General features: G+C 35.7%; 1 long non-coding RNA gene across 4 annotated transcripts in view; it reads right to left on the bottom strand.

Annotated features, from left to right (window-relative positions):
- Positions 1-489: 489 nt before the first annotated feature.
- Positions 490-19,380, bottom strand: part of LOC101748507 — a 139,242-nt gene continuing 120,351 nt past the window's right edge. For 2 of the 4 annotated variants that reach the window (XR_006939378.1, XR_005860594.1), the window contains 3 exons: positions 8,630-8,749; positions 6,686-6,821; positions 490-5,434 (listed from right to left, as the gene is read on the bottom strand). This is a non-coding gene — a long non-coding RNA (uncharacterized LOC101748507). Of the gene's footprint in view, positions 5,435-6,685; positions 6,822-8,629; positions 8,750-9,935; positions 11,103-19,380 lie in introns of those variants that run through there. The other 2 variants (XR_006939377.1, XR_005860595.1) reach the window with 2 other exon arrangements.

Raw genomic sequence — 19,380 nt, 5'->3', positions numbered from 1 at the left:
TTCCAACACTTTTAGAGATTTTTCTGGATTTTACTAATTAATTAATGTTTGTTTCAAAAAATAACATTTCTTCTAAATAAGGCATTACTTAAGAATTAAAGCAAGTACTGGAATGCAGACATTTTATTTATTTATTACAGAGGCAATTGTACAGAAATGTTAAAGCCAATGAATGTAAAGTTTTGGGAAGAAACCTGTGCTTCACATGAAAATGCAGTACTTCCTTTCTCTATCCTGTAGCAAAAATCACCATCACCCCAGTAGTGTAGTAGCAGGCCTATCAAAAACCACAATCCTGCACTACATGTCCTCTCACAGGATATTTCAAAGCTCTTAGAACACCCTCAGCATTTCTCTGAGAAACAGGTACACCTAACATGTCTCCTCCATTGTCTATACAGCAGGAGGCCACGGGGGGGGGGGGGGGGGAAGACACCATGGGGATAAATCTGCCATTCCCAGCAGTTCCACACAGTCTCTTTCCTTACCTACTACAGACAGCGCAGCTACCCAGCTCCCTTCTTTTTCTTCTTCAGTGTCAACTGGGAGATACAGCAGTTAACCTCCACTCCTGAAACCTCTATCCTCAAACCCTCACTTCTTGCACAGCAGTAAAGCTGAGTGCTTACTGCTAATTTAACTTGCAATGGGGCCACCTACCCCGTCAGGCCCACCTGCCTTCCCCTCCACCCCAGACACGATGGCTTAGGAAATCACTTAATAGATATGCAGTGTCCTGTTCTAAAATATCTCTACAAGAATAAAAGAGGAATTAATGAAGCAAGTAAACTCCATTTTTAGTGGGCTATCTGAGAAAAGCAGTATAGATAGTCATTTGTTTTCCTTTCTGTAGTTTTTGTTCGCTGTGCACCATTGCCTTAATCCAGAGAATTACTGAGAAGTTTTCAAACACTGTAATTCAAAGATCAAATATTTTGTTTGCACATTGTCTTTGTCTTTAAATGATACTCAAAATGTATTTTCACAATAATTTCCAAGTAACACTAAGGAATGACGTGCAGAACTAAGTCATTAAAAAAGATGCAGCTATCTAAAGGGGATTGCAACGAGCAATAATTACTGCAGAAAACTTCAAGCTGAATGATTCTTTGCTTTAAAGACTTTTTATTATAACAGTTCAGGGATAAATCTGAACTGAACAGGAGATAGTGGAACTGAATAAAGGGCTTTTCCTTCTTTGGCTCCTGACCAAGATAATAGAGCCTGATATATTATTAATAATGCGGTTGTTGCTGTTATTCTTGTTGAAGAAAAAAGTTCAATGTGAAAAATAAGTATCTTTTCATAAACTGGGTAAGAGCCTTTGTTCAAAATACTCACTAGCTTAAAAGGGAAAACAAGGTGGATACTGGCTAGAGGAAAGGAAGTTTTATTGTGCTCATTTTCAGAGAGAGAACTGATGCACAAAGAAATCAAATTCTCTTTAAGTCACAATTGAAGCTTATATTGAGGAACAAAATAATAGAAATCACATGAGTTACAATGGCAGGTCTTATTTTCGCTTTACAAAGAACAATATGCGTAGGAAAACATATAAAGCCAACTCTCTATCATGGTCTGCCTCAAATTCAACTTTCATATAAATTTCCCTATATGCTATAACAAGACAAATTTCTTAGAAGCTTCGTATTTAATATTAAACATTTTCTGTTGTCTTCATTTTAATTAATTTTGCTTATCTAAATTATAACTAAAAAGTCACGTAAGTATTTCCAGAGACCACAAACTCCACTCTAAAATTAGAATTGTACTAACCCCATGCTTTACTTACAAAGTAAGGAATTTTCCTTTTCCCTTTCCAATATTCAGTATTTTTAAGGGTTTTATTCAGCAAAAACATTCAGCAGGAATAGCCTAGCCTGCAGACAGCTGTGCGTGCTTCACAGCTGAGTTTATCAGAACCTCTTAAAAGGCAGATGAGATTAGTAATGCAAATATTGGCTAACTGAACAGACAAAAGTTTCAGAACTGTACTGTATTGAATTTCATAACTGCACATGTATGATAGATCTACATCCGGTAACAAGATGTCTGTATAGATAAGCACTCCAGGTTTGGATGACTCCCTGACTTACTCAAATTTTTGTTTAGAAATCAGCCTGCAGACTCAAACTAGAGACAGTTTTCCAACACCTCACTATTTCTGTTATTTAAAAATACAAGAAATACTTTTGTTAATTTTAGTTACTGTTCCAGACAAAGCCACAAAGTGAGAAAAATAAAAATAGAACAGACTAAAAAATGTAATAAAGTTTTTGTGAACTGCAAAAGAGTCATTTTCACATCCAGCATATTTGAAGGATTAAGTTCATCTTTATTAACTGATGATTATTGAAGCATTTTTTAATGTTTAATATAAACACTGGTACTACTCATACTGCTATACAAAGTATAGCATATATGAGGGAACTTTGGAACTGTAAATTATCCACAAATAAGTAGATGTTATCAAATTAGCCATCTGCATTATTCATATGTCTCACCAATAATTGCTTAAGATTTAGCAATACTAAACGTTGCAAATCACATAAAAAAAAAAAAAGATATCGTTAATTACAGGGAGAAATATCTCTGATTTCATAAATCTTTATTTTCTTGATTTTTCACTATAATCAAGATATTTACCAGCATAATTTATTTCACCCTTCACTAGCTAAGAAGACAAAGCTGACAGGCTAGTGAGAAGATCATTAGTTTATTTTTTCATCAGCCATGACAAATATAACCTGAGAAATTACATTAATCTGATAACCTAGTTTTCTTTAGCCAACAGTTATAATTTCAAAATGCATGTTTTACCTGATATTGTAGCTGGTACGGAATGAAGATACCAAATAAAGATTTTTTTATTGCTCTCAGTACCATAAAATTTAAGCTGTTGAGCCCTGGTACAAACTCCTGAAGATCTTTCTAGGACCCCTTGGATAAATATATTGGCTAGTCCAGCTACAGGGTGAAAATTAAAGAAAATCTAAATAGAGACAGATACCTTTTACAGAACGAGTAAGGATTTTTAGGATCATTCATTTTTTCCTTAATTAACAGGATTTGGCTTCCATTTTTCTTATCCATCTGCCTTCAATGCAATGGATATTGCATCAGGAAAAACAAGATGCTACTGTTTATTTATTTTTTTAATCTTCATTTAAAAGTCAGACCGGCGTTCTTAGTGAATCCTGGGAGTCTGGCTACTTGGGATCAGGACAATTTAGGTGATGTTCAGCCTTGAAGAGATCTGTTTGGGAAAGTTTAGCTAGGAAATTTAAGTAAGGTCACCTCATCCAACAGATAGTCTATGAATGAATCAGAAAAGGTGCTTGCTTTTACATACACGCTGTACAAATAAGCATGTCATATCAATAGTTTGTCAAGTGTCTGTCTTATGTTTTCCTGCCTATCCTGTGTCAAATTATCCAGAGTTTAGTTGGTGCTCCTAGGCACTGCGGCAGAAATACAAATTTATGGAGACAAATGTTTTCATAGACATTAATAACAGCTTTCACATGCTTAAAATAATATATACACACAAGTGACTTATTAAAAGATGGCATTAGAAATTAAATTATTGCACTCAAAGTTGGTCACAGGGATGATAAATTTCAAATCATTGAGAAGAAAGCTGAGCCCTTCCTGTTTCTATTGTGCCAGCTCAGTAGCCTTTGAGGAAATCCAGCAATACCTTGTGTTCTAGCACTATGGGATTCTTGTTTTTGCAGGAATAAATATTCAAGCTCATGTCTCAATATCTTTTTTTGTTGTTGTTTTTTCCCCCATGGAAAGATAAAATGTAGTAATAACAAGGACTTCTTAATTCTTTTTTTATGTATTTATGTTTTAGGGCATTAAAATTATTTGATGCAAGACCAAATCAAACAAAAAAATACATTTAACCAATGTATCAGTGTACACCAAATTGCACACATTGCTAACATGCTTAGTGTATAGATATAATTATTGAGTTCTAAAAAAGATGTAGGTAACAATCTGATAATAGAAAACATACTTTTCCTAGCCAAATATCATTGAACTGTCTCCAAAACAAAACAAAACAAAAAACAGTATGAAGATAAATCCTAACATTGCAGGCCTGATTCGGGGTTTTTCTAAACCAAACTGCTAGCCTGATAGTAATAAGATAGATGCAGTCAGATAACTTCTCCTCGGGGATATAAGCAATCCTTTTGCTCATATTTGATAGTAAAAATGCAGACAGCTGAAGCAATCTCACTGTGAGGAAGCAAGCGACTCAGATGATTTTAATCAATTGAATTGGTTTATAGCAGGATAGTAACACCTTTTCTAGAGGGTCTTTCCAAGGACAAACAAAGCAATTCACATTTGGCTCAATAACATTCACTTATACAGCAGGAAAGAATAATTAGTCTATTGCAGGAATGAGAGGTGAACTTTAATAGCTTAAGTTATTTTGTAGGTCAGATAAGTTGATAACTGTGATTCTTTTTGACCTTAGAGCCTATAAATCTGTGCTCTGAGTTGTAGAAGACCCTTTCGTTTTTTATATGTATGGTCTAAAAGTAGAACACACTCTGCAAATTTAGAAACACTTTTTTTTTCTCCCTAGTAAGTACATGATAGCAGACTCTGATTCTACTTACCCTTTTTTAAATCTCCAATATCATTTCAGACAGAGTGTAAACAAATAATTTTTTATGCCTTCAGGCTAATCATGATTTTAAAAGGTTTCTACCACCTTTGAATTTTTTTCTAGCAGATTTAGAAGTTACTTTTAATGAGTGCAAGTATGTGCCATTCATTAATTTTTACAGCACGCACTGTATGACAAAAAATAACAAATATGTGGCACTAAACAGTGTTAGGTTCACATCAGATTAGCATGATAACAAAGAAATGATGAATTGTGCAATTTGAAAACCTACAAAACAGTGAAAGTAATGATTTAAATTTCCCTAACAATACTTTATGAACTAATCATAAGTCGTAAAGATCTGATCTTATTTCACTCCTGTGAAAATACTTAGCGCAGCTCAAATTCTTTGACTAGTAAAGGAAAAAGCAGAGACAATGGCCAGACTATGTTTATTTTTATAGATTAGTTTTCCAATTCAGAATGTCTGCTGCCTTGCAAAAGAGTGTTATTTACTAGAAATATTTCCACAGGAAACAAAAGAAAGAAATATCAAATGCAAAAATAGTGTCACCCTGTGTTCATAACATACCTTTTTTAAATAATCAAAACAACAAATTCTTTTTCTGGAAGGTGCCTTATTTCTTTGGGGTGAAGTGGAGTGTTCCTTGTTTCACTGGATGGATTTGGGTATATCACGTAGGATTTCTTCATGCTTAATAACTTTACCATTGATTTGGGGATAATTTGTTTCTTCAGTGTCCTTCAAATTAACTCTTCTAAAACTAAACGTTCTCTCACAATTCACTGCAAAAGAATTATAAAGAGACTGAAAAGAGACCCCCAAAAAACATAGAAAAGACAAACAGTTTCAAATATCAATATCAAAAATAATATAGATCTTTTTTCTTCAGTTTTACCTGTGGTGAGTATACTGACAGCTATTACCTTCAAACACCATAACATAATCATGATAATTGACATTATATATTTACATATATGTATGTATATGTATTGCCAGAGGCCAAAATTGGAGGAATGCCTCACTCCACTAAATGAACGTCTTAGAAAATACTATCCCTTTTTTCAAACACAACTAGGAGTTTCCAGTCTATAGGGTCTGTACATGATATTTCCTCAAATCAGCTAGAGATGTTGCCCTCTTCATAGCTATGAAACAGTGTTTTATTTCTGCCACATCTTGTCTTCAGGTCGAAACTCTTTCAATTTCATCCGCATAAAAGCTTATTTTCCAGACCCAAACTACTAGTAGTAAAAAGCAATTTACCAAATTCCCTGTAAATAATACTGATTCCGAAAAATTCTGAATTAGAAATAATTATTTCTATTTTTTTAAAAAAACAGGGGTATTTACAATTTCATGCATGCTGTAGCATGTTTAAAGCTTTTATTCTTGACTGTGCAAACAGCAAAATAAAAGTGAAGGCAAGAGAAAATCTAGTGGTTTATTTGAATTAAAAAGATGGTGAATTCCATTTATTTGAAAACAGTGTGCTACTGATGTAAGTATCTAGTTATTCTTGGTTACGCTCCATTGTTGATAAGTTTGGTAACTTGTATGTTTAGCAGTTAGTGTTTGTCAAATTATGTCAGATACTTCAAATTAACAACAAAAACAAACAAACAAAAAACCTAAATCCAAAAAAACTCTGAAATCCCAATGAAAAGAATTCTGAAAGATGGAGATATTTAATATCTAGTTATTTTCAGGTACAACTGGGAGACCTGCAAAGAAAGTAGAAAGGAAGATAATTATTTAAATTTATGTTCAGATTGGACATACAAAAGAGCTGCATTCTGAAAAGCTAATCATCAGAAGAGCTCAACATGTTTACCACTGACTTATGAAAACATGTTCTGTATTTGTAGAACAGAAAGGAACTTTCTACGTAGTGTTTTTTATTGTTGTTGTTGTTGCTTTTTGTTTGTTTTTTTTACCAAAACCTTCTGGCCCATGACTGCAACAAATTTACTTATTACTTCATTGAATATAATAAGCAGCATAGCTTTCCAACAATTGTAAATGACTGCAAATACCTGATAAATCCTTATTGAGATCCACCTTTGAGGATATACTATATCCTTCCAGCAGAACAGGCTGTCTTTAAGACCAATACTCTGCATCCATCTGTTGGTGGATCCCTTTACTCTTCTTTTCCTTTCCCTGTCAATCCTGTGCACCAAAGAAAGTAAAAAGAACATTACTTCAAATACCTTTCTTGTGGATTAACCTCATCAAATAGGGCTGTTTTATTGCCTATTATCATAATTCATAAGGATTTAGTCAAATCTAGATTTTATTTGATTTTGGATCCTTGGATCTTTTAGATCTGTAAGCCTGGAGGAATGTTCTTTCATAAGAGATGATCAAAGTTAATGACAAATAACCAAAAATTCTGGTGCCTTTTTTTTTTTTTTTTTTGTGATATGTGTATTTCTGCAATGAAAGTGGATTCATTTTGCTACAGTATGCTGTGCATTTTAATAGAAACTTATTCGGAGGCCACTGAAATTAACTGCAAAACTAAACACAGTAGATAAACAAAAATGCTGTACAACTAAACATGAGAAATTTGTTATGTTCATCACAACCTACGGTAGCAGGAGTTAATGATTTAGTAGAAGAATAAAGTTGCTACAAAATAGGAAAAAGAAACAAAAAACATCCTTCTAATTTTATCATTTCAGCAGATCAGAAAACAAGTTTTCTGAAAAACTAGATCTTAAGAAGTGTGGCTCATTTAAAAATGATGAAATTACATTCAAATATAAGAGTCTCAAGAAAACACTGCATCTATTATTAGCACTTGCTCTTGTCATGAGTCTTGCTATTGAAATAACCTTTCATCATGAATTATTCATTATAACACAGAATTTCCATTTTAGAAGTCTTTGTCTGCTTCATTTTCAGAGTTTGGAGAAAAAAAGTGATAGTGGGATAGTTTCTTCTGGAACTTTTCTTAATAGATTTCAGATTCTGGATGAAATAACAGCGCCAGGCACACACAGTCTTTCTTGTTTAGCTGTGTAATAGGTGATAATAAACTTTGTCAAATTAAAAGAAATAGAAATTAAGCCTGAACAGGATGAATTGCATCAAGTAGGTACTGCACTGTTCTGAAAATCTAAGTTCTGGCAAAGTTCAGTGGCTTACTGATTCAGTGAAGTAAAACAGACATGGAATCAAGCTTACATTAGCTGGAAGCTACCAAAAATATCTTGTGGCTTCTAAATTAATGTGATTTAATATATCCACCATACTAAAAATATGAACAGTGGATATGAGCTCTGCATCTTGCTGTGTGCAATTTACTCCTCCACAGCAATTTCAGACATCTGAAGATAATTCTGAAAAGATAACTTTTCAGGCTACAATGTCTTCAAGAAAGAAAACAAAAGCCAACCAAACAAAAATCTTATGTGAATAGTATAAGTAATAGCTTTGAGTTGACAATTCAAATTCACATTGTGCACTACTTTCAACAATATAGTTAGTGAGTATATTTGTATGGTTCAGAAAACGTTCAGAAAAAAAAAAAAAACACCTCAAAGCACTTCAGAGTAGTCTATTTAAATGCTTTTTCTATTTTTTCTTTTTGATTCACTTATTTAGAAATTATCATCTTCATCATACAACCACATGGGTAATAATTAGTATTTAACTCGCTTTACCTAGCTTTGAGGAATTTACCTTCGGTGTCTCCAGTTTCTAACAGGGCAAAGACATATTCTTACCCTCAGAAATATCTGAGAACCACATTCAAGACTTCAAGAGATACTATTGCAAATATTTAAATTGTAGGCCACCTTTTATTTACTTAAAATTCTAATTTGTTACTCTCTTTGCCTTTGCCCTATAAAATAAAATATACATTCACCACCACAAAGCTTGTTGTAATTTACACTTCTATAACATGAGAAACCTACTCTGCTTAGTTCTATTACTAGTTAAGACTGATGAACCCAAATTCCCTACTGTACCTTCAGGGAGAGGAATCAAACCTTATCTGAATGATGTAGAATTGCCCACCACTTAAGCAGACAATCATCTTCTGTGCTAATTAAAGAACATTCCTCTCATCCAGGGCTGCCAGAGGGATTCTGTTTGGAGGAAAAAAAAAATGCAATTTACTTCAATTTCTTCATCCTCCCTTCTGGCTGCCAATTCCTCTTCTCAGCCATATTTACTAATTCATCCATGGTTTCATAGAGTTTTCCTTAAAGGTGACAGTTTGTATTTACAGTGGTTTATATACATAGTATTCTATTGTTCTGATGACATAAGCTCAAAAGATTTGCAAGTGTTAAAATTGAGAAAGGATTTTTAATTAAAGAGAGAGAGAAATATATCAACATTGTACATAAAATAATTTTTATTTTTTCTCAGAACCAACATAATTCTCAGAAAGATATAATATAAATATATTTTATATAAAAGATATAAAAATATGAAATAGATTAATTTTGCTCTTTTATCTTTTAATTTTGAAGACCATAATGAATAGCAAGATGTGCTATGATCAGAGGAATAAATTAAGTCTTACCTTCTATGATTTATTTATTTATTTATGTGTATCTCTGCTACAATAACTTCAACAGTGCACTTGATATTTTATTTGCCTTCAACTATTCTAACTTCTCTGATTCCTCCATTCTGGAATTATTCTTATTTCACAAGTCCATTAAATCTCCCAACAGTACAGTAATATGCTTTCTACATCCTCAAACAGTCTGGAAAATAAGTAGATCATTCTGATTTTACATTTGATGGTACAATATTTTAAGCAGATCCTCTGAAATCAGACTATTTTTTCTCATATTCATCTTGTCTGCCCACCTAACAGTTTTTAATAGTATTAGAGAATTCAGAATATTCCAGATTGTGATCTTTCTTGTGCATTTTTTTAGTAAGGACTGAATAAAAATTTCAAAAGTTATTAGAGTGGAACTGATAGATGGAAAAACAGGGTTGGGGAAAAAATTTCTTTAAGAAGACAGCTTCAGATGATCTCTTCTTCACAAGTAGAATATTTCACTAAAAAATAGGAATCTATACATTTTTAATGAAAAATTATTTTCCCCAAACTGATTGTATTCCTGAGAGAATAAAACACATATACTTTAAAACTACATTTGAAAGAAAACTGTTTGTTTCAAGTGGAGATATATATTTGAACATTGCTCAGTAAGAAACTTATGCATTTTTAAAAATATATATAAATTATCAATGAATATTTATTAACATATCTTTGTGTTGGAATGAAATAATGTTTGCAAAGGAACTTACATGGCTCTCATTTTTATTGCTGTTCTTCTTCCTCTGTAGAGTGAATCGTTGAATGTATCAAAAGGAGAATATAAAAATAATTGTGTGGGTCTTCAATTTAAACTGGATTGTTCTCCATTTTCTTTTGCAGCCTGGGTCAATATGTTTATACTTGGGAACTCTGTTCTACTGCTGAGAACAAGTTATTCTTTTTGTGGTAAGACCATCTGGACATCCATCATTGTGTCAGCCCTTGGCTCTACTCAGCTGCTGAGTATGTTCTTGCCTTCTTCAGTAGAGTGAGCTGACCTATTCTAACACAGTTTCAAGGAATCCATCAGCTACTATATTTGTTGTATTATAAATGGTGTTTGCAAATGTTTGTTGTTTTTTGTTTGTTTGTTCGTTTGTTTTGTTCTATTTTTTTGTTATTGATGTTGTTCTTTTTTAAATGAATATCTGAGTCTTCACTAGCTGAATAGATAGACATTGATTGCTTTTGCTACATACAGCAGCAAGTTCTTCCTACTTTTGTGTATTTTTCCATATCTTTTATTATCCATTCATAATCTTCTTTATTGTCACACTGACTTAACAAGATGGGTTCATAATAAAGGCTTCTGCTTACTCAGAAACCTTTCTGATTATTTCCGTCTACTGAAGTCAGTCAGTTTTACCGATGATTTCAACAAGAGTAGAATACCTCTGTGCACTATTTACTATTTTTTGCTTGCTTTGAATTAAAAAGATCTACAGAAGTGATAAAAGTGTTAAAATTATAAAATTGCTTTCTTACCTGGTACTGCTTTGAGGAAATGTTATCAAAAATGCTTTCAGCAAATTCTATCTTTTCAAGATTATTATTGGAAAAAAAATAGGTTTTATCTGAACCTACTCTGGACTGATTAAGAATTTAGTAAATCTGTGTTATCAGCCTTCTGCATCTTTCTGTCTATTTTCAGTTCATAGGAATTAAAAAGATTGAGGCCTTTTATAGCTCATCCAAAAGCCAAAATTTTCATAGAATCATAGAATGACCTGGGTTGAAAAGGACCAAAATGATCATCAGGTTTCAACCCCCCAGCTATTTGCAGGGTCAACCACCAGACCAGGCTGCCCAGAGCCACATCAAGCCTGGCCTTGAATTCCTCCAGGGACAGGGCATCCACAGCCTCCTTGGGCAACCTGTTCCAGTGCATCACCACCCTCTGTGTGAAAAACTTCCTTTTAAAATCTAACCTAAACCTCCCCTGTTTCAGTTTAAAACCATTCCCCCTTGTCACTATCCATCCTCATAAACAGCTGTTCCCCTTCCTATTTATAAGCTCCCTTCAAGTACTGGAAGGCCACAATGAGGTCTCCATGGAGCCTTCTCTTCTCCAAGCTAAACAAGCCCAGTTCCCTCAACCTATCCTCATAGGAGAGGTGCCCCAGCCCTCTGATCGTCTTAGTGGCTCTCCTCTGGACCCACTCCAGGAGCTCCATGTCCTTCCTCTACTGGTGGCCCCAGGCCTGGACACAATACTCTAGATGGGGCCTCACAAGACCTGAGTAGAGGGGGACAATCACCTCCCGTTCCCTGCTGGCCACTCCTTTTTTAATGCAGCCCAGAACACAGTTGGCCTTCCGGGCTGCAAGTGCACACTGCTGGCTCATGTCCAGCTTCTCGTCCACCATGACCCCAAGTCCTTCTCCACAGGGCTGCTCTCAAGGAGATCTTCCTCCAGTTTGTATAAATACCTGGGATTGCCCTGACCCAAGTGCAGTACCCTGCACTTGGCCTTATTGAACTTCATTAGGTTTTCATGGGCCCACTTCTCCAGCCTGTCCTGGTCCCTCTGGATGGCTTCCCTTCCTTCCAGTATATCGACTGCACCACTCAGCTTGGTGTCATCCGCAAACTTGCTGAGGGTGCACTCAGTGCCGTCATATATGTCACTGATGAAGATTTTGAAGAGCACCGCTCCCAAGACCAACCCCTGAGGGACACTGCTTGTGACTGGCCTCCACCCTGACACAAACCCATTGATCACAACCCTTTGGCTGCATCCAGCCAGCCAATTCCTAATTCATCGAACAGTCCATCTTTCAAATCCACACTTCTCCAATTTAGAGAGAAGAATGTGGTGAGGGACCATGTCAAAGGTCTTGCAGAAGTCCAGGTAGATGACATCCACCACCCTTCTCCCATCCACCGAAGCCATCACTCTATCATAGAAGGCCACCAGATTGGTCGGGCATGATCTGCCCTTGGTGAAGCCATGCTGGCTATCTCAGATCACCTCTTTATCTTGTATGTGCCTTAACATAGCTTCTAGGAGGATCTGCTCCATGATCTTCCCAGGCACAGAGGCTCACAGGCCTGTAGTTCCCCAGGTCTTCCTTTCTCCCTTTCTTAAAAATGGGAGTAATGTTTCACTTTTTCCTGTCACTGGGGACTTCACCAGACAGCCATGAGTCTTCAAATATGATGGAGAGCAGCTCGGCAACCACATCAGCCATCTCTCTCAGAACCCTAGGATGGATAACATCCAGCCCCATGGACTTATATACGTTCAATTTCATGAAGAGGACTCGGACTTGTTCCACCGTTACAGTGGGAAAGAAACCACTCCCCACACCCTTACCTAGAGGCTGTGTTTTTCTGTTCAGAGAGATGAAAATTCCTTTTTTATTTTCTTTCATATGGTACTTCCTATTCCAGAGTTCAACTTCAAGCTTTCTACTTTAAACAAACGCAAAAGCAGTAAGTGAAATTCCATACAAATCATCAAGTTTTGCCTTTATGAAAATAAAGAGTATTAAACTCGCAGTTTTTCTTTGGAGGAGGGGAATTATTTTTTTTTGAATAATGTAGTCATGTTAACTTCTTTGTTGATGTTAAAATGGAGAATTCTACCTAACTCAATCTCAAGCAAGGCAGGTAGCTACAGGGTGGGAAATTAAATTTGGATAAAATCTTGCATCTGAATTTCACTAGTAATTTACGTAATGCCTCCAATCACAAGACTGAGATTAAATACCCCAAACTTAGAAGGAATTCAATTTCAGTTCAATTTAACATGTTGTAATACTGACCAATTTTAATCTAGATTATCATGTATTAATGAAATTGGATACTGAAACTTTGTATATATTTTGTGTTTTGGCATTTCTTCTCAAAATACTTCCATGTTTTACTAGAAGCAATATTTAAAATTACTGTCTGTAAGAGGTCATTCTTTTACGCCATTGCCTCAAAGCTTGCTGAGGGCCACAGATGAACAAGTTCAAGCAAGTCCTGACCAAGGATTGGGAAATCCTTTGTCTAAAGGGACAACAGATGGACAAGGCCAGGGGCAACCAGAGAGAGATAAGCGGCAGCTAAATGTCCAGGAAACAGTCTTTTGAGTGGACTTGAGACAGCCATCTCAGGGGGTGCTCACATGATGCTTACCCAAGCGCCCAGACAACAGATTCCTCACAACCTGCGTCTCCCTCCTGGACTTGCTCTGTGCTTTACCTGCTTGCTGCCTAAGGATGGCCCCTGTGCTGCTGCTCTCCTTCCCCCAAGGAGGTGTCTGCCATCAGATCCCTCACTACAAAAGGCCTGCATGCTGACGGACTCTCCAGGGCCTGCTAACGGAGACCTGCTGTTTCCGCCCGGACTTCTTCCTGGACCTACTCGGTACCTGCACCTTCTCACTGCTCAAGACCGGCCACAGTGCTGCTGCTCTTCCCCTGTGCTTTTGCCCCGGACCATCGGAACGTCTTGCGATGAGACTACTGCCAGATCCTGGTGGTGACTATCCCCTCTTTACGCAATTCTTGCTTCTTTCCATCTTTTCTATCGCCCACCTTCCCTTCCCCATCACCCCAATCCGTAATAGTGTCTGTCCTCCTCCTTCCCCATCTCTCGTATTAAAATTGGTAATAAACTGGTAGGACCAACATCTGGACCGTTGTTTCTTAATCTCACGCCAGGTATACATATTTCAAAGAACCTCCTCCCCCTCCTATAAATTGGAGTAAGACAGTGTCATGCAAGTAAAAAAGAGGTTTTTTATTTTTATTTTTATTTTTTATAAAATATTTTATAATAAATATAATAATATAATAAAATATATTATAAAATATTTTTATTTTAAAATAAGGTATTCCAACACTTAAAAGCCTAGGAAGGATGGAAAAGAATGACCTGCATTATATAATTATACTGCATGTGTATTTTGTCCAGATCCTCAGTACACATCAAACTACTTCTAAATAAGAAAATATACACCTCTTTTAATTACATTTTATCACAGTCATTTTACAGTTGCATCTTTGGTTGTATATGTCTACTGATATATTTAACAATGAATCCATCCAAAAAACCTTACTTCTTGTCTTAACTTATATCACACCTTGTATCTATCTTGGCCACTATTCTGCAGTCAAATCAAACAGTCTATTTTTCTTCTCTTTTCAAAACTCTAATGATCAATTCTCAGCCTCTGTAACATCTCCTATTTAGTATTAGATCATTTGCTTCTGTACAGTTCCATCATCGTTATTTGGAAAGATTTTCATCCTGTATGTTTGGACTTTTAATCCTGATGTTCCTTTATAAATGAGAAGATCTTGTAAAAAGACATAAAGCCACCTCATTATACATCTATCTCATGTCTTGACTGATATCGACATTTTGATAGAAAAAGGGTTAATTCCTCCAGTTGGTATATGAATCTTGCCTTTGCTTAACCTTGTCTGTCTTCACAAGACTTTAAAATAATGTCTCAAAAAATGTCAATACTCTTGAGATGTTGAGAAAATGCAAAAATGAAATATAGTGACATTACTGTAACAAATAAATATTTTGATTCAGATAAAATTAGTTTCAAATTCAATCCAAATTTACAACTAGTCTTACTGAAACTGCTCATTTGACAGAGGTAATCACAACAGAATTTAGGCTATGCAAGTTTTTAACTGAACAATAGATGGGTAAACAGCCTAGCCACTTAAATATAGAAATATAGAGATAGTAAAAAAAAAAAGAAACAGAACAAGAGTAACCCAACCATATGAACTTAAAAAGTCATTTTCATTATTATGCCTCTGCTAGTAGAGAAGTATTTTTTTGTTCCATGCATATGCACAATTGCTTTACAAAGGTAAATAAATAACTAAATTGTTAAATCAGAATTCACACTTCAGTGATTTATTGTCTACAGTCTAGATCTCATACTGAACTTAGTATCATAAATTGTGGGATCAGTGTAAGTTTTCTGCTAAATAAAAAGGATACTCATGAAAATAAATGTATCAGCCTACATGGAATCTCATCAAAATGAGTCTGTGGCCATGATTATGTGCCATTGTCTTGCTCCAATTATTGGAGGGAGAGGAGATTCTTTGTTATATGTTCACCCGACGGCGAGATTAAGACACACCGAGTCAAATGTTTGCCTGACCAGTTTATTACAAATCCTAGTTGGTTAGGGAGATGGGGAAGGGAAATTGGGTGATAGAAAAGAGATAGGAAGTAAAAGCAAAGAATCTTTGTGGAAAGTCTGTTGCATGTAGTCTCCGTTCGCTCGTCCGGTGTTCGTCCTCTGTCCACATGTAGGGCTTACTGCTGGGCGAAACCGACCCTTTACCAGGTCGGGGCCAGATGCTCACCCAGACCCCAGGAGTAAGTGAGGCAAATGGCGTTTATTCACTACTAAACACAGCTTATATACATTTTTACCTAGATAACCGTGCTGTCATGTCCCACTCTGATTAGTTCACACCAGATAACATTGTGCCTTATTTGGCCGTTTCCACATTCTTTTATCATCCTTCTTCTTCTCCTGTTTTCTCTGCAACAAGGTCAGCACGATAGCACTATCTCTCTATGTTTAGGGAGAGGCCTGTCCCGTACATCCCGTGCCCCCGCAAGACGCCTACTACAACATCTCCCCCTCCCTAAGCTAAATACTACTTACACACACACCTAACCCATACATCGCGAAGCAGCGCAAAACGCCTAATCCTAAATATATTTCAGCACACTATTCCTACTATTTTCTACTACAGTTCTTAAGCAATCATCAGAGCAACAGGGAATTCTTTTCCGTGCTCGGCCAAGCCTTGCCCCGTTACAGCATGAACGCAACAACCTAAACCCCTCTATAATTTTTCACGCAATCTATGATACTCAATGTGATAGTCAAAAGTCTTGTCCATCATTCGTTGAAGGCAGTTCTGCAAGCATCCTACAAAGCATGGAAGACAGATTAGAATACACACAAAGATTGCAAATCCTACTGCGAGAGCTTTAAGCAATTGCTTTAACCATGAACCCGTTCCCCCAAACAGTCCGTCCAGCCAGCTTCCAAAGGGATCAAAGAGAGATAGCCACCACCAAGATTCCAGCATTGCTCCTAGTTTGTCCATTGGTCCTAGGAACTCATTCCAGTTACCACAGAGGATGGGAGAGCTAAGAAGCTTTGCACCATAGCAGGCCCCAGTGGTTTCTTCCTGAGTGGTTTTTTTCTCTTAGGAAATTCCTCGTTAAGTGGTTTCTTTTCTCAAGGAGTTCCTCTCCAAAGTACGTCTTTTATCGGGGACCTTTTATCCCCTGCTTCTCAGCTTGTTTTCTTCTTCTTTTTTCTCTGTTAGCATGACACACCTGGCCCAACAGATGAGCCAGCAGGGAATGGTGCTTTTGTTGCCATGCACAAGTATTGCCTTTTGCAGTGGTCAGCTCCTTAAAGCCACCCCCCACCCTCCCCCAGAAAAAGACTGCTTTTCACATCCATCTTTCACAGCCATTTAAAGTGTATTTAGATCTCTCCAACAAATTTGGTAATTCTGGGCCAGTCTTAGGCTTTTACATGTATGCACAAGTGAAGTAATAGGAAAATAACGGTTTGTACTACATTGGGATTCTATGAGGTTAACTAAAGCACCAGGCGAGGTTTTACAATGGTTCAAACCAAAAAAAAAAAAAAAAAAAGGAGAGAGAGAGAGACAGAGAGAGAGACTCTACAGCATGTTGAAATCCAGTAGTCTCAGTCCAGAATAATTCAGTCTGAATGTGAAAATACAGACAGACTATAAGTGGCGAGACACAGAAAGAACAGTGAAGATAGTGAAGATAAGAAGTGAAGATAAGTGAAAGACTGGATAAAAAGCACATAATAAATGTATTCCTTGAAAAAAGTTTTGAACAAACTTTTATTTAAACTGAGTTGCTTAATTTTTTGATTTGTTTTTGAAAAAATATTCTTTTTTAATTTTGACTTGTTAAATATAATCACAATATATGATTTAGTTAAGAGACAAAAAGGCAAAGATAAATAATTAAACAGAATATTACAAGAAAAGAAAATTAATAAAACAAAATCATCTGTTTTCCAAACAATTTGCACTGGACTGAAAGAGTTCAGGTTTGCATTTGGTTGATTACACAATATACTTTGTACCTTTTGCCTGGCACGAGAAAAGTGGCAGTGTTATTATCTGTTTGGCTTGTTGATTTTTGTCACCAACATTTTAGATTTTAGTGCAATGTTCATCTAATCTGCAATTTTGATCTCAAGAGTTTTTGGGAACAGAGAAAATGAACACGATGCTAAATATGTAGACATGGCTAGAAACGTCTACGTAGTTCATATTCTCGCTGTCATAAAAAGACAATTTATTTTTAGAAAACAGAGCTCTCTTGTGATTTTCCAAGGGTGCCATAATAGTTTTGTATGACTCTTCCTTTTTCTGTTGTATGCTGAACAGAATATTTAACTTCTAAATGAATTTGCCTCCTCATCTCACCACTATGGTAAGTGGGCCTCAGAACTGAGTTTGCACAGAGATCAGTAGACAGGACATCCTCAATTCCTTCCTATACAAAGTGAGATCATCCCATCATATATTCTTTCTTTCTTAGCTGTTGAGCTTCTGGATTTCATGCAACCATCTGAGCAGCTTAAAGAACTTTAATTTCTAGGAGCTCAGCAGCCTGCCTACCTTTTCGCACACTTAATAAAACCAGACAGAAAGAATTACAGAGTTAAAAAGAAAAAGAAAAAAAAATGATTATGGAAAAAGTAACAGAAGGTTCTTATTCTAAAGAGGGCTCACATTTGTTTCCAATATAAACCTTGAATGGAAAACTAAAATAGTATTTTTCTTCAAGGGCACTAGCACAAAATGAGTAGAAAGTGTGATTCAGGTTTGCAGAGAATACCTGGCAAACAACAATTTCAATATGAGTACCTTCTAAGCAATTACTACTTTCTACTTAGTTTCATTTTCTTGGAGTAAAATAATTGCCTCAACATTGTTTACCTCCATTTTTTTTTCTTTTTTATTATAGAAATTATTTTGCTTGCTTGTTTTTTTTCATTCCAAAGTAATAGGCAATGTCAATTCTATTTTATAAACAGCTTATCTCTGAGTGTTATCCAAAAATTTGGAGTAATTAACTGAAAAAAATATTTACAGAGTTCCGTAAGAAAGATATTTTTTACATTATTTTTTCTCCTTACAGATTTCATTTACACACATGTATAACCAGAACAAATTTATGTCTAGTCTCCAGACTGAATCTCAAGGATAAACTCTAAGCAGAGGTCATTGTAGAGATAAAATCACTCTACTATCCTAAAGGATTTGAGTGACTAAAACTTCCAAAGTATATTATAAAAGGTAACACATTAGGTTGGAGACTTCCAGCTTCCCTCCCCCCCCCCCGCTCCTTCCTTCTTCCCAACCCCCCCTCCACCTTCATCTATTACAGAAATGACTGGCCAACTTCTAATTGCTTGTTATCACTCAATGTAAGAGCTCCTCCTGCTGACCTGACACATCACAATATCATCCTAGGGATCAGGAAGAGATGTATTTTAAAGTGGAAACTGCTTTGCCAAGTTGCAGTTCATCAGGCTAGAGAGTTGAAAGCCAAAGGAGTTGCATATGATTATTTGAAAAAAAAGTATAAATAAGTAAGCAGAGTTCTGAAGTGCTATTCCAAAAACAGAATTGAAAAAAAAAATACTTAATACTGAAGTTTGTGCATAGAATTTCTTGCATAGATGTAGAACCCTTGAGGCTTTTCTCACTTAAAAAAAAAAAAAAAAGTTGCTAATAATGGTTTACTACTTAAGGAGACTTAATACTTCTTTCTCTGTAACTGACTGGTAAATTCTGATATATTTCTCTGTAACTGACTGGTAAATTCAGATATATTAAAAAGGTCCATACAGAAATAACAAATGAGATCAAATGAGTACCACGATATAAACATTAAAGCAGCATAGAAACATAAATCACAGCTGTCTCCTTTTGACCTACGATAAATGCAGATGTCACTTGTATTATCCCAAATAAGAAACTAAAGAAAAAATTCCTTCTTATTATTGATATGTCAGAGTAGACATACCAGCCTACACATTTTTCTTTTCTAAGACTTAACTATTGTGCAAAATAATCCTGTGGAGCAAAGGTAGAAATTTTCTCT

Source organism: Gallus gallus, chromosome 5, assembly GCF_016699485.2.
Source record: "Gallus gallus isolate bGalGal1 chromosome 5, bGalGal1.mat.broiler.GRCg7b, whole genome shotgun sequence".
Taxonomy (NCBI): Eukaryota; Metazoa; Chordata; class Aves; order Galliformes; family Phasianidae; genus Gallus; species Gallus gallus.
The sequence above is the reverse complement of the archived record's forward strand: the minus strand, read 5'-3'. Positions and strand labels throughout refer to the sequence as shown.